The following is a 15,710-nucleotide window of genomic DNA, read 5'->3' as shown; positions in this document are numbered from 1 at the left end:
GTAAGACACTGATGAAAGAAATCAAAGATGACACAAATAGATGAGAGTTATACCATGTTCTTGGATGGGAAGAATCAATATTGTCAAAATGACCATACTACCCAAAGCAATCTACAGATTCAATGCAATCCCAGTCAAATTACCAATAGCACTGTTCACAGAAATAGAACAAAAAATTTCACAATTTGTATGGAAACACAAAAGACCCCAAATAGCCAAAGCAATCTTGAGAAAGAAAAACGGAGCTGGAGGAATCAGGCTCCCTTCCTTCAGACTATACTACAAAGCTACAGTAATCAAGACAGTATGGTACTGGCACAAAAACAGAAATACAGATCAATGGAACAGAATAGAGAACCCAGAAATAAACCCACACACCTGTGGTAAATAAATCTATGACAAAGGAGGCAAGGAGAAAAGACAGTCTCTTCAATAAGTGGTGCTGGGAAAACTGGACAGCTACACGTAAAAGAATGAAATTAGAACATTCTCTAACACCATACACAAAAATAAACTCAAAATGGATTAAAGACCTAAATGTAAGACTGGGTACCTTAAAACTCTCGGCAGAAAACATAGGCAGAACACTCTTTGACATAAATCGCAGCAATATTTTTTTTGATCCACCTCCTAGAGGAATGAAAATAAAAATGGGACCTAATTAAACTTTAAAGCTTTTGCACAGCAAAGGAAACCATAAACAAAACAAAAAGACAACCCAGAGAATGGGAGAAAATATTTGCAAATGAAGCAACCAACAAGGGATTAATCTCCAAAATATACAAACAGCTCATGCAGCTCAATATCAAAAAAAACAAATAACCCAATCAAAAAATGGGGTTAAGATCTAAATAGACATTTCTGCAAAGGCATACAGATGGCCAACAAACACATGAAAAGATGCTCAACATCACTAATTATTAGAGAAATGCAAATCAAAACTACAATGAGCTATCACCTCACACAGGTCAGAATGGCCATCATCAAAAAATCTACAAACCATAATGCTGGAGAGGGTGTTGAGAGAAGGGGACCCTCCTACACTGCTGGTGGGAATGTCAATTGATACAGTCACTATGGAGAACAGTGTGGAGGTTCCTTAAAAAACTAAAAATAGAACTACCATATGACCCAGCAATCCCACTACTGGGCATATACCTGGAGAAAATCATAATTTGAAATGATACCTGCACCCCAATGTTCACTGCAGCATTCTTTACAATAGCCAAGACATGGAAGCCACCTAAATGTCCATCAACAGATGAATGGATAAAGAAGATGTGGTACATATATACAATGGAATATTACTCAGCCATAAAAAACCAAAATAATGCCATTCACAGCAACGTGGATGGACCTAGAGATTGTCATACTGAGTGAAGCCAGACAGAGAAAGACAAGTATCATATGATATCACTTATATGTGGACTCTTAAGAAATGGTACAAATGAACATATTTACAGAACAGAAATAGAGTCACAAATGTAGCAAACGAACTTATGGCTAATAGGGTGGGAGGGGGGGTGGGACGAATTGGGAGGTTGTGATTGATATATATACGCTACTATATATAAAATAGACAACTAATAATAACCTACTGTATAGCACAGGGAACTCTGCTCAATACTCTGTAACGACCTATACGGGAGAAGAATCTAAAAAGAGTGGATTATGTATATTTATAACAGATTCACTCTGCTGTACAGCAGAAACTAACACAACATTGTAAATCAACTCTACTCCAATAAAAATTAATTTTAGAAAAAAGACTGTATTAGCTGGGACTTCCCTGGTGGCGCAGTGGTTAAGAATCCGCCTGCCAATGCAGGGGACACAGGTTCGAGCCCTGGTCCAGGAAGATCCCACATGCCGTGGAGCAACTAAGCCCGCGAGCCACAACTACTGAAGTCCGTGCGCCTAGAGCCCGTGCTCTGCAACAAAGAGAAGCCACTGAAATGAGAAGCCCGCGTACGGCAATGAAGAGTAGCCCCCGCTCGCTGCAACTAGACAGAGCCCGCACGCAGCAACGAAGACCCAACGCAGCTAAAAATAAATAAAATTAAATACATATATATATATATATGAGTCCCTGTTTAAAAATAAATAAATAAGAATAAAAATTTAAAAAGACTGTATTAGTTGTAATCCCTTTAAGTCCCAGGGCACTTCCAGCAGTAGCAACACCGTGAAGCAGCAACCACAGGGCCACCAGCCGCTTCTCCCCAGACTCACGCACCAGCCCGTTTCACAGATGCAAAAACAGAGGCCCAGGGCCTAGGCAGCCCCCGCCACTTAGCTCACAAGTCCTGGAATTGAGGTTCGAACCAGTCACCTGAGCCGAGAGCCTGCAAAGCACGCGGCTCTCCTGCGTCGGGCTGCACCCAAGCACTCCACCCAGGAAGGAGCACGGGCGCAGCGAGGACTCTCGAGCCGCCTCCTCCCTGCGTGACAGCGCCCGGCACCCCCACCCTCCTCACCTCCGTGCCTCAGGCCCCCTCCGCACCCACCCAGGGTGGGTTTCAATCTCTCCTCCAGGAAGATGGCACCCAAGTCCACCCCCGCAGCCCCTTCCTCCCCGGGGTGTCGGGGTCCCTTGCCAGCCCTGCCCCCTCTACACAGCGGCACATCAACTTCCTACTCAAACCAGGGCTGCCCATTAATAACAAAAGCCATCCAGGTTTACGGGGGAGGGAAGGAGACTAAGGGAGACATTCCCCAGGATCCTACCTTCCAGAGATAACACAGGTTAGCGTCCTTGGAGAAGCTTCTAACGGTATTTTTCTCTGAGGGTGTTTTACATGTTGCGATCATACTATATATAATTTGGTATTCTGCCCTTTTTTCACATAAAATTTTGTCACAAGCATTCTCCTTTATCATTAAAAACTTCCTTTGTGGGCTTCCCTGGTGGCGCAGTGGTTGAGAGTCCGCCTGCCAATGCAGGGGACGCGGGTTCGTGCCCCGGTCCGGGAAGATCCCACATGCCGCGGAGCGGCTGGGCCCGTGAGCCATGGCCGCTGAGCCTGCGCGTCCGGAGCCTGTGCTCCGCAACGGGAGAGGCCACAACAGTGAGAGGCCCGCGCACCGCAAAAAAAAAAAAAAAAAAAAAAAACTTCCTTCGTTATCAAGTAGCTAAATAATGCCCTGCTGCGCGGTAGTGCTGTATTTGATGCTTAGATGGTTTGCAAGCTCCTGCTGGTAAAAGTATTATCGTGATGGTCTTCATTTAAGGTAACGTTCTTACGAGTTTTTAAACTCTGCTCCCCCAACCCTCCCCTCCCCACCGAGCTATTTCTGCTTCTCAAAATGGGGGTACGAGCCTCCTCCACAGGCCCTGTGAGGTCAGACGCAGGCAACACGAGCATCCCTCTGCCCGGCGCACAGTCGGTGCCCAGGGGGTGTCTGGACAGCAGCGCACACCTGAGGTGCTCCAGGTCATGGGACAAACAGCACATCTCCTAGAAGCATCAAACACACAGCAGGATGCAAACAGCAAAGGTAAAAGCGAGGCTTTTCGCACTGTGCTTCTCCCTACACGCAGAGCTCTTCTGAGGGCAAGTTTTAGGGGCCCTGAAGCTCCAGCCCTGCTCTAAGAACCCGAGCCCTCGCCCGGGAGCCAGCACGGCCGGCACAAGCCGCCCCGACCACAGGGCGATGCAGGCGCATTCTCCCCGCTCACACTCGCCGAGCAGTTTAGTAAGCTCTTGTTACGGGCTGGGTAAACTAGCCTTGATCCTAAAATCCATCTCGAAAGGGAAGGTGGAGCCCGCCGGGCCTCGGGGGCTCAGCCCCATCTCCCTCACCCCCACCTCACTGACCGGGATTCCGCGGCCCGACTCTAAGAAGGCTTGAGACGCAATTCACATCCATTCAATTCACTCATTTAACGTGTTCAGTTCGGTGGTTTTTAGTATACTTACAGGGTTGTGCAACCATTTTCACCAAAAAGAAGCCCTACTTCATTACCAGTCACTCCCCATTCCCACCCTCCTCCCAGCCCCAGGCAACCACTGACCTATCTGTACAGATTCCCCTATTCTGACTTTTCATACAAATGAAATCATATGATAGGTGGCCTTGGTGTTCAGCTTCTCCCACAGAGCGTAGTGTTCTCAAGGGTCATCCATGTTGGAGCAGGTGTCAGCACTTCATTCCTCTCTATGGTTGAGTAATATTCCACTGCGTAGGTAACACATTTTATTTATCCATTCATCAATTTATGGACACGGGTTATTTCCACTTTTTGGCTATAAGAATAATGCTGCAATGAACGTCTCTGTGCACGTTTTTGGACATGTTTTCATTTCTCTTGGGTAAATACCTAGGAGTGGAATTTCTGGGTCATATGGTAACTACATTTGACATTTTAAAGGACTACCAAACTATGTTCCAAAGTGGCTGCACTGAGCCACTATGGAGAACAGTGTGGAGGTTCCTTAAACTAAAAATAGAGTCACCATATGATCCAGCAATCCCACTCCTGGGCATATATCCAGACAAAACTATAATTCAACAGATACATGCACCCCAACATTCCTACATATACATATACACACACACACATAAACACACAATGGAATATTACTCAGCCATAAAAAAGAATGAAATGATGCCATTTGCAGCAACATGGTTGGACCTAGAGATTATCATATTAAGCAAAGTAAGTCAGAAAGAGAAAGACAAATACCATACGACATCACCAATATGTGGAATCTGAAATATGCCACAAATGAACCTATCTACGAAAGAGAAATAGACTCACAGACATAGAAAACAGACTTGTGGTTGCCAAGTGGAAGGGAGGGAGGGGGAGGGAAGAACTGGGAGTTTGGGATTAGCAGATGCAAGCTATTATCCATAGGATGGATAAACAACAAGGTCCTACTGTAGAGCACAGGGAACTATATTCAATATCCTGTGACAAACGATAATGGAAAAGAATATGAAAAAGAATATATGTATGTGTATAACTGAGTCACTTTGCTGTACAGCAGAAATTAACACAACATTGTAAATCACCTATACTTCAAAAAAAATTTTTTTAAACAGCAGCTGCACTGATTTACATTCCCACCAGCATTGTATGAGCGTTCCAAGTTCTCCACATCCTGGACAGTACTTGTTATTACATGTCTTTTTGTTTATAGCCGTCCTAGTAGAGGTGAAGTGGCACCTCACTGTGGCTTTGATTTGCATTTCTCTGATGACTAATGATGTCAAGCATCTCTTCCTGTGTTTACTGGCCATTTGTATGTCTCCTTTGGAGAAATGTCTGTTCAAATCCTTTGTCCATGTTTTAATTGAATATTTGTCTCTTTATTATTGAGTTGTATGAGTTCTTTGCATATTCTGGATACCAGTTCCTTGTCATGTATGTTTTGCAAGTATTTTCTCCCATTCTACGGTTATCTTTTCACTTTTTTAATGGTGTCCTTTTTTTCTTTATAATATATTTTTGGATGCATTGGGTCCTCGCCACTGCGCATAGGCTTTCTCTAGTTGTGGTGAACGGGGTCTACTCTTCATTGCAGTGCGTAGGCTTTTCACTGCGGTGGCTTCTCATTGCCAATCTAGGCACACGGGGTCAGTAGTTGTGGCACACGAGCTCAGTAGTTGTGGCTCATGGGCTTAGTTGCTCCGCGGCATGTGGGATCTTCCCAGACCTGGGCTCGAACCCGTGTCCCCTGCATCGGCAGGCGGACTCCCAACCACTACGCCACCAGGGAAGTCCCTTGATGGTATCCTTTGAAGCACAAAAGTTTTCAATTTTGATGATGCCCAATTTACCTGTTTCTTTTCTTGCCTGTGCTTTTGGTGTCATATCTAAGAAATCATCACATAACCCAAGGGCACAAAGATCTACTCCCATATTTTCTTAGAGGAGCCTAGTAGTTTTAGCTCCTACATTCAAGTGATCCACTTGGAGTTCATTTTCGTGAATGCATTTTGTGTATGGATCTCCATTTGTTGCAAAGACTGTTATTCCCCACCGAACTGTCTTCATACCCTTGTAAAATATTAACCAACCATAAATGTGAGGGATTATTTCTGGATTCTCTATTGCATTAATCTATGTCTATCCTTATGCTAATACCACACTGTCTTAATCACTACAGCTTTGTAGTTAAGTTTTTATATCAGGCAGCGTGAGTCTTCCAAATTTGTTCTTTCATGATTATTTTGCCTATTCTGGGTCTCTTGCATTTCCATATGAATTTTAAGTTCAGCTTTTTTTTTTTTTAAAAAAAAAAAGATCAGCTTGGGGCTTCCCTGGTGGCGCAGTGGTTGAGAGTCCGCCTGCCGATGCAGGGGACACGGGTTCGTGCCCCAGTCCGGGAAGATCCCACATGCCGCGGAGCGGCTGGGCCCGTGAGCCATGGCCGCTGGGCCTGCGCGTCCGGAGCCTGTGCTCCGCAATGGGAGAGGCCACAGTAGTGAGAGGCCTGCGTACCACAAAAATAAATAAATAAATAAATAAAATAAAAATTAAAAAAAAAATTTTAAAAGATCAGCTTGTTTATTTCTGTAAAAGCCACCTGGGATTTTGATAGGGATTGCACTGAATCTGTGGGCCAATATGCGGAGTGCTGCTATCTTAGCAACGTAATATTCAAATGTCTTTCCCTTTACGCTCTTCTTTAAATTCTTGCAACACTGTTTTGCAGTTCCCAGGATAAATAAAGTCTTACACTTTGTTAAATTTATTTCTAGATATTTGATTCTCTTTGATGCTGCTGTAGACAGAACTGCTTTCTTAATTTCATTTCAGATTGTTCACTGCTCACAGATATGAATGCAGTAGATTTTCGTGGATTGATCTCATGTCCTGCCATATGCTGAACTGGCTTACTAGTTGTGATACTGTGTGGTGTGTGTGTGTGGAACGTGCGTGTGGTGTGTCTTCCCTAGGACTCTCCATCTATAAGATCATGCAAAGTGAGATAATTTCACACCTTTCTTTCCAATCCAGATGCCTTTTCTTTCTTTTTCTTCCCTAACTGCCATGGTAAGAACCTCCGTGCAGTGTTATAGAAGTTGTGAGAGGGGGAATCCTTCTCTTTCCTGATCTTCAGAGTCTTCAGTCTTTCTCCACCAAGTACAACGTTAGCTGCAGGCTTTCGTCAGACTCAGCCCGCATGGTCGTTGGTCTGGATTCTGTGGTGGGCAAGAGGCAGCCCGGCAGAGAGAGGCAGACCGTGATCCCGGGATGCTTACCGCTTGCCAGATGACTCCAAACAAATCCCGTTCTGAACTCGATTTCCTCATATAAAAATGGCAGAAAATAATACCCACTTTTCAAAACTGTTGTGAAAATTAAAAGAATAAATTTGATTGTGTCTGGCACGGAGATGATGTTCGATAACTGTGGTCGGATCTGAATCCAGGAGCCCCTTCGAAGGGCCTGAGTGGCTTCGGCACAGCAGAGGGACCCCTACCGGACGTGAACCTTTTCCCAAATCCACAGGACGAGTGACATGAATCATGAAACAAAAGAATCGACCAGGGCAGACGGTGCTGCGTGTGCCACAGGCTCAGGGGGCCCCACAGACCAGGACGTCAGCTGGAGAGCCCATCCCAGGGGCCTTGAGGTCCAGGAAAAGGGGCTCGGACGGACTCACGTCCCCAACAGGAGTGGCCTGATCTGTTTAAAGGGCAACGACAGCTCCACGGGGAGCAGAGGGGGTGAGGCTGGGGCAGGGGGCCCGCAAGGGGTGAGTTCACAGTCCAGCCAGAGATGATGTGGACCCAGATAGGGTAGGAACGCCGGGTACAGAATAGAGAGAACAATGGGGGAGGTATTTATTCATTCATTCATTCAACAAATAACTGATTGAGTGCTTCCCTGGTGGAGCAGCGGTTAAGAATCCGCCTGCCAATGCAGGAGACACGGGTTCAAGCCCTGGTCCGGGAAGATCCCACATGCATGCCTCGGAGCTACTGAGCCCGCGTACCACAACTACTGAAGCCTGGGCGCCTAGAGCCTGTGCTCCACAACAAGAGAAGCCACCGCAATGAGAAGCCCGCGCACCGCAATGAAGAGGAGCCCCCGCTCACCGCAACTAGAGAAAGCCCGTGCACAGCAACGAAGACCCAAGGCAGCCCAAAAAAAAAAAAAAAAACCAAACTGATTGAACTCCCATCCCACTTCCCATGCGGTACTTATAAGCTGGATGTTACATAACTGCGCAAAAATGAATGTAAAATTGTAACTGTGAGAAATGCACAAAGGAGAGACCCTTGCTGGTGTGAGTCTGTACTGGGGTGTATCTGACCTAATCTGGGAGAGCAGGAATGCTTTCCTGAGCAACTGGTGATGGAATGGGGGGCCTCCAGGCAAAGAGGAAAGGCAGCAGCAGCACATGCAAAGGCCCAGGGGTGGGGGCAGCATCACGGGGAGCCCAGAGCCTGAGGAAGCCCAGCATGGCCACACGGAGGGGGCACGGGTGCAGGTGAGCCCGCAGGACCAGGCGCACAACCTTACAGCCACAACAAGGAGTCTGAGGATGCGGGTAATGTGTTCACATTTACATTTTGGAAATTTCACTTAGACTGAAGTGAGTAAAAGAGGCTGGAAAGGAGCCTGGCTCCAGAGGGAAGGGGAAAAGCGTCAAAAACAGCCAAAATGAATGTCTTGTCATCCCCAAGTTCTTATGAAAGATCAGACAACGTTCCCGGGGGTTCGCGGCGGGGGTGGGGAGTTGACAGCTGCTGGGAGGGAGCAGGGGCCGCACACCCGTGGATCCCAGGGCCTGGGGCCCGAGGACACAGCTGCCCAAAGAGCAGGGGAACAACACATACCCTGAGAAGCCAGATGCCGGCGGAGGCAGGGCGGGGGCAGCGCCGGGCCCCGCCCAAAGCCTTGCGGTCCTCAGCCCCTCCTGCCCTCTCCGCCCAGCCGGAGCATCTGCAAACTCCCTCCTCCACTCACCACGTCCTCCACTTCAGCCAAGAACAACAGCTACGTTCTGGAAGCTTCCACAGTCCTCCACTCAGTCTAATCCCCACACGGCAGCCGGGCTGATCCACGTGAAGCCCCCAGGGCTTCTGTTCACACTCAGAAAAAAGGCCCCGCTGGCCTGGGCCCGGCTCCTACTCACTGCCCTTCCCTCACCTCTGCTCTCTGCGTGGGCCACAAACTCACCCGGCAAACGCCGGCCCCCAGTCTGGACGCCCCCCGAAATCTCCTTGGCCTCGGAGGGGCCCCTTAGCCCCTCGGCTCACGTCCTCCCAGGTCGCTGCACCCTGTTTCTCTGCCTTGTTGTGAGACTCACCGGCGAAACACCAGCCCTGAAACTGCCCGGCTCGGACTGAGTGCCCGCGACCCCCAAACTCACGTGTGGATCTAAGGCTCAGTGTGACGGAGGGCGGGGCCTCGGGGTGATCCGGTCAGGGGGGTGGGGCCCCGACGGGCGGGTGGGTGGGGTTCGCGCCGAGAGCCTGCCGGCCCCGCCCTCCAGGAGAGCCCGGCTGCCGCGGGGGGTGGGGGGGGGGTGGGGGGGGGGTGGGGGGGGGGTGGGCCTCGCGGACTGCCGGAGAGACTTCACAAAACCCACCCACCCAGGCCGGCGGCGACCCCTGCCCAGCCGAGGACCTTCTCGCGTTTGAAGGGGACCGTCTGACCCGTGTTCCTTTTCACGCCCACCTCCGGTTCCCCCCTCCGTCCCCCCTGGGCTCGCCCCCTCACCCCACCACGCTGCTGTGAGGAGAGGTCACCAGACTCCGCGGACACTTGCGTGCCTGTCGCGCCGTACGGCCCGCGATGGCCACCCGACCGGCCCCGCACCCTGGTTTCGGCCACAGCTCCGACTCCTCCGTTTGCCTCAAGCCCCTTCTCTGCCAGGCCTCGGTGACCCCGCGACCTTCCCCGCACTCGGCCCCGCACTCACCCTGCCCCCAAAGCAACCTTCTAGAACGTGAATCTCATCCTGCCACCTTTAGACGCCGCCCCGGGGACCGCAGCTGCCCCTGAAGGTGGCCTTCAGGCCCGTCGTCTGTGTCCGGCGCCCTCGCCCCCATCTCCATCGCCACCCGGCGCCTCCGCCCACCGTCGCTGAGTGACTGCTTCTCTCCGCTCGGCTCAAACGGCTCCCCTTGCTCCGGCCCGAGACCCGGCCTCTCCCCGCACACAGCCTGCGGCGGCCTGAGCAGAGGCTGCGCTCGCCTGCCCGGCCGGCGCTCGACTGCGTGAACCACACCCGGCGCGGCTGCTTCCCGGGAAGAACCGTCCCTGGGGCTCGGCACGCGGGCCCAGGCCGTGGCCTCTCTGGCGGCCTTCCCGCTGCAACAGAGCGGAGTAGTTGCCACCGAGGTGTGCGGCCGAGCCTGAGATGTTTCCTCTCTGGCCCTCGGGGGAAAACGTTGCGGCCCTGCCCTGGCAGGTGTCTCGCCGTCTGGCGTGCGATGGGCACTCGGCAGACGCGTGTGGGGCGGGCAGGAGCGAGCAGCACAGACCCTCGCGTCACAGGGTGGGCAGGGCTCGGCTGCCCCCACGGCCCCCGGGCGGGTCCAGGGGCGCCACCCCAGCAGGGGGGCAACGGGCCTGGGGAGCCTGTCGTGACGGGGGTGGGGGTGCACCCCTGGGAGCGGCGGGGCTGGGCCATCCGAGCTGGGCCATCCGAGCGTCCTGACCGGCGGGGCCTTAGGCCTGTTCCCGGCTGCACGGGCTGTGGCCCCGCGAGGGGCTGGACGAGCTGCCGGCCCTTCCCCAGCACCGCGAGGCTTCCTTCACAGCCTCCAGGGTCCAGCTCAAACCGTAAAGAGAGAGAAGCAGCCCCAGCCCTTGCACACTGTGCCTCCGGCGCCTCTGAGGGGCAGAGGGTTCCCCGTCAGGAGCAGCAAGATGGGGTCAGCCCCACCCAGTGAGGAATGTTTGGGAAAGCACCAGCCATTTCTCCAGCAAAGAACCGAGGCTTCACGTTCCCTCCGGATAAGCCTAGGGGTGGGGGTTTCACCCCCGCTTATTCCACCAGAAGCTAAGGAAGCTAAGGAAGCAAAGATGGTCGACCGCAGTTCTCAAGACCCCTGGTGGGGAAGAGGCCCAGAGAGGTGAAGTAACCTGTCCAAGGGCACACAGCGCGCGCTGCCGGGGGCGGCGCTGGACCCGCAGTCCCTGGAGCACAGCGGGACGAGGGGAAGTGGTCCTCCCCGGGGGCTCAGGCCGCAGTCCTGGGCACGGCTCCAGGATTGAGGGTGATGGGTGAAGCTGTCTCTCGCGGCTCCCGCGCAGGAAGCGTGAAGCCTGAACTGGCGCATTAGCCAGCGATGCCCGCAGAGAGCGCATGCGCAGGAGAGGGGACGGGGTGGGGCTGGTGAAGACTCGGGTCACCTGCCACAGCGCCCCCCCTCCCCCAGCCACTCGGTGGGAGGGAGAGAGGGAGGGAGGGAGGAAATGGGGCCGCCCACCCCGAGGCAGGTGGTTAGGGCCGTGCTCCGCAACACGAGGCCCTGAGACCCTGAGATCCGAGCGTCAGGCCAGGGGAAGTGCGGGCCCAAGGCTGGGTGTTGGAAGGAAAATAAGCCCCCGGGGCTGTGCCGGCCTGGACCGTCCTCACCTGCCCTCCTGGGGGTGGGGGGGGGCGCGGCATCACCCCCTCCCGCGACGAGGCTGTTCTGCTCAGACAGCTGAGTCAGCGTGAAGGTTGGGCCTCAATCCCCCACGGCCTAAGCCTCCAGCCCCCCCACCTCCGCGGCAGGAACAGGGCCCCATCCGTCTATCTGCCCAGTCCATCTCTCCAAGGTGGCCACTCGGCTCTCTGACCGTCTATCTCAGGCCCTCGGACCCTGCATCTCCCCCAGGAGTCGGTCCCACGAGGGGCCGCAGCCCCACTCCCCACCCTGACCCCACAAGGAACCTCTCCCGAGTGTCCTTGAGCGAAAGCAAAGGGACGGTCGCCTCGGCCAGACTCTCAAGGGGCCCAGGCCCTAGATCCGGATCAGAGGGAGCCGCGGGAGGCGCCCATCTCCCCCTCCCCCCCTCGCACTGACGCCCACCTGCTGCTTCTGCGCCCCTCCGCGTGCTCCCAGAGGAGCACGACCCCTAAATGGAGCCTGACCCCATGTGGGAGACGAGAAAGTTCTACCCCCACACCCCTGCCAAGGGCACAGGTGCCCACACCCCGACACCCCCCGCAACATGCACACACACCCCCACATGCACACACACCCCCCACGCACTCAGGCCCGGCTTCCATCGATATGGATAATAGAGAGCTGAGGAGATTCCATCTTTGCTGACACTGTATTGGCAGAAGCCAAAGGAATGAGATGGAAACTGGTTAACCAGCAAGATGCGTCTCGCTGAAGCCAGCGGCTAAGAAGGTTGATACTTAAGGATAAGTTTGTCTTTATTTTTCTGGACCCATGCTTCAGTCCAACATTTGGTCCTAGGAGGTGGAGACTAAAATTTGAATGAATGAATTTTCTAGCTCACTTTGAAAATAACTTGCCCATTTCTGTGAGTTCCTCGCGTGCCTGCCTGGGTCGGCCGTGGACACCTGTACCTGGAGCCAGGCCACCGCCCGCGTGGAGAAGCAGAGCGTGCTCTGCACCGGCCCCAGGGCCCCAGCCTTGGGAAGTCCCTCCCAGCGTCTCACTTCAATCTTTCCAGCTCCAGCCACACGCCATTGCCTTCCCCCGCGTCCAGGCTGAGATGAGCAAATCCCAGGCCTCCGCCTGCAGGCCCAAAAGTGAGGATGGTCAGAGGAGAAAGCTCCCGTGAGGCCCCACACATCTGCCACGGGCTGTTCTCCCTGGACCTGGAATCTGGGTGCAGGATTCACAAATCACAGATGAGCAGAACCCGGACCCCGAGAGCCCAGGGAACCCTGCACACCACGCGGTCCAGAACCCATGTGTGAAACGTCACACGGGGAAAGGCTGCACGCCCCTCCAGGTGCACCACAGCCACTATCTCGGGCACAGGGGGCGGGGGGCGGGGACACCCCGTCAGGGCCCGGCAGGACCACAGCCCGACCACACCCAGCACCCGCAGTGTCTCCCAAACCCACAGGCGCCCTCATGGGCCTCAGGGTCTCAGCGAGCAGGTGGGGAAGGGTGGACCACGAAGGGTGACTGAGGGGGGTCCGTGGACACGAGGACCACAGGCTGCCGGATGCAGGTTGTGGGAAGCAGCGGGGAGCAAGGCTGGGCCTGGTATGGCCCCCCGAGTGTCAGGGGCCCAGGGGCACCCGACCTCGTGCTGTGTACGCGGGCAGGAGGGGCAGCCCCACTCCCTGACTGAGCAGTGATAACCCAACGGCACAAACCCGCCCTGCGCACAGGACTGCAGCCCCACGGCCCATTATCCTTCCTCCAGATGCACAATGACGTGTTCAGTGAAAACCATTAAAAATGGACACAGTGTCTTCCTGGCTAAACATTACGGGCTCTGACACACAAGGTCTGCTACACACGGCCCCCCCGAAGGAGCTGGGACGAGGGTTTGGGCTGAAAGCAAATGCCTTTTAATGTGAGCATAAGAGAGTATGTGTGTGTGTTTGTGAGGGGTGTGTGTGTGTGTGTGTGTGTGTGTGAGGTGTGTATGTGTGGTGTGTGGTATGTGGTACGTGTCTGTGGTGTGTACAGTGTGTGTGCGGTGTGTGGGAGTGTGTACAGTGTGTGTGTGGTGTGTGTACAGTGTGTGTGTGGTGGGGGGGGTGTACAGTGTGTGTGTGGTGTGTGTACAGTGTGTGTGTGGTGTGTGGGGGTGTGTACAGTGTGTGTGTGGTGTGGGGGGTGTGTACAGTGTGTGTGTGGTGTGGGGGGTGTACAGTGTGTGTGTGGTGTGTGTACAGTGTGTGTGTGGTGTGTGGTGTGTGTACACTGTGTGTGTGGTGTGTGAGGGTGTGTACAGTGTGTGTGTGGTGTGTGTACAGTGTGTGTGTGGTGTGGGGGGTGTGTACAGTGTGTGTACATGCCGTGGGGGGGGAAGAGCAGCGGGCAGGGGTGACGGGGGTGACAGGCTCTGAGGAGACCGCCGATCCCCTCACGGATCCCCCGCGTGGAGCCTGGCAGGCGGGGCCTCCACATCCGGTGGAGCCTGGGCGCCATCCCCTACCCCCCAAACAACGCATACACACACGGCGGGACCGCAGGTCACACAGGAGGACGGAGGCCCCAGGGCCACCTGGGAGGGGCCTCAGCAGGGGAACCGGAGAGGCATGTGTGTGACACGTGTGTGACACCACGCGTGACGTGTGAACACCCTGTGATGCGTGTTATATGGCCGCACGTGGGAACGTGAGGCGCCCTGGGGCGAGAGGCTACACCCTGATGAGGGAGCCCCCCCGGGTGGTCACGTGGCACAACCACAGCGCCTGGGGGCTGGGAGAGCCGCGGGCCACCCGCATCCGCTGGCGTCACTGTCACCTCTGGCCCGTCTCTCGGGCGAAGGGGCCTCTGCCTCCGAAGGTGCCAGGAGACCTGCCCCCTTCCCTCCACCCTCTGCAGAGCGGCATCCCTCCTCCCAGGGGCCCCGGGCTTGACGACGTCACCTCTGTGGGCAGCACGAGGTGGGGAGTGAGGGGACCGTGGAACCAGACCATCCCAGCCGGGCAGCCCCGGAGGCGGGCTCTGTCCCAGAGCTGATCCCTCAGCTCCGCGCAGGGCAGGCGACCGTCCCCGGGGCAGCCGCTGAGATGAAGCCGCGTGTGCGTTGGGTGCAAAGTGGACCCCAGGACACACGCGTGCCCTTCCTCAGTCCCCTGCGTCACACATGCGCATCGTCTGACCCTGTGTCCCCAGAGCGAGGGGGCAGTTGCGGCCCAGCAGCCCAGGCGGCTCTGTCCAGGAAGCAGGGGAGCTGGGAGGGGCAGGTGGGAGTTTGAGGCCGGCGCCCCTCCCTCCCAGCTCTGCCCACTCCTGCCCGTGTGGCAGCCTCTCGTGTGAGCAGCCCCCTGGGCCTGGCAGCAGGTAACTGAGAAGGTGGGGTCCACCGGGCACTGCCCTCTCCCCTCCGCAACCACCATCCTGCTTCAGGGAGAAGAGGGAGACCCGCAGCAGAGGCAGGCCCGTCAAGGCCAGACCCACGCACCCTGGGGCCGAGCGGCCACGGTCTGGGCGGGCGGGCCTGTGGTCCCGGATGGCCCAACAGGAGGAAGATAAGCAAGCGCTCCTGGGGAGGCGCAGGGCAGCTCAGAGCCTCCAGAGAGTCGGGGGGGGGGGGTGAGGCGTGAGCACCACCTCCCTGATTACCTAGGGCGGCAGCGTCTGCCCTGTCCAGCCTTGAGAAGGACCCCTGGACGTCTGCCCGTTTGGAAATCCAACCTCCACCTGACCCTCACTCTCACTCACTCCCCCAGGTGCCTGCAGGCTCCCTGCTGAGCGGCCAGCCCCTCAGCAGCTCCAGAGATCCACAGACCCAGGCCTTGGTGGGCACGCAGCAGAAGGGCCTCTTCCCCACGACGGAGGCCTCCCTGAGGGCGTGGACGCTGAGCTCCCAGCCCCCCGCCAGGGCTCCTTCCCCAGCCAGCAGGTCCCACTGTGGGAGCACGGGGCGGGGACAGGGGGAGGCCCCACGAGGGCCACGTTGCGTTTCTCTCCACGCTCAGCCCCGTGAGGTCAGTGCTTGGCGCCCACTTCAGAGATGAGCAACCAGGCTGAGCAGGGATGAAGTTACCGCTACCGCATTCCCTCCCCCTCGGGACCCTCAAGGGGCAAACATCACGGGGGCTGAGCCAGGAGCCCTGTCTGCCCTCGGTGGGGTGGGGAGT

General features: G+C 55.0%; 1 protein-coding gene across 1 annotated transcript in view; it reads right to left on the bottom strand.

Annotated features, from left to right (window-relative positions):
• Nucleotides 1-15,710, bottom strand: part of SYT2 (synaptotagmin 2) — an 83,398-nt gene that overhangs the window by 7,177 nt on the left and 60,511 nt on the right. The window lies entirely within an intron of this gene.

The sequence above is a fragment of the Lagenorhynchus albirostris genome, chromosome 2, assembly GCF_949774975.1.
Source record: "Lagenorhynchus albirostris chromosome 2, mLagAlb1.1, whole genome shotgun sequence".
Taxonomy (NCBI): Eukaryota; Metazoa; Chordata; class Mammalia; order Artiodactyla; family Delphinidae; genus Lagenorhynchus; species Lagenorhynchus albirostris.
This window is presented reverse-complemented; position numbering and strand designations above follow the sequence as displayed.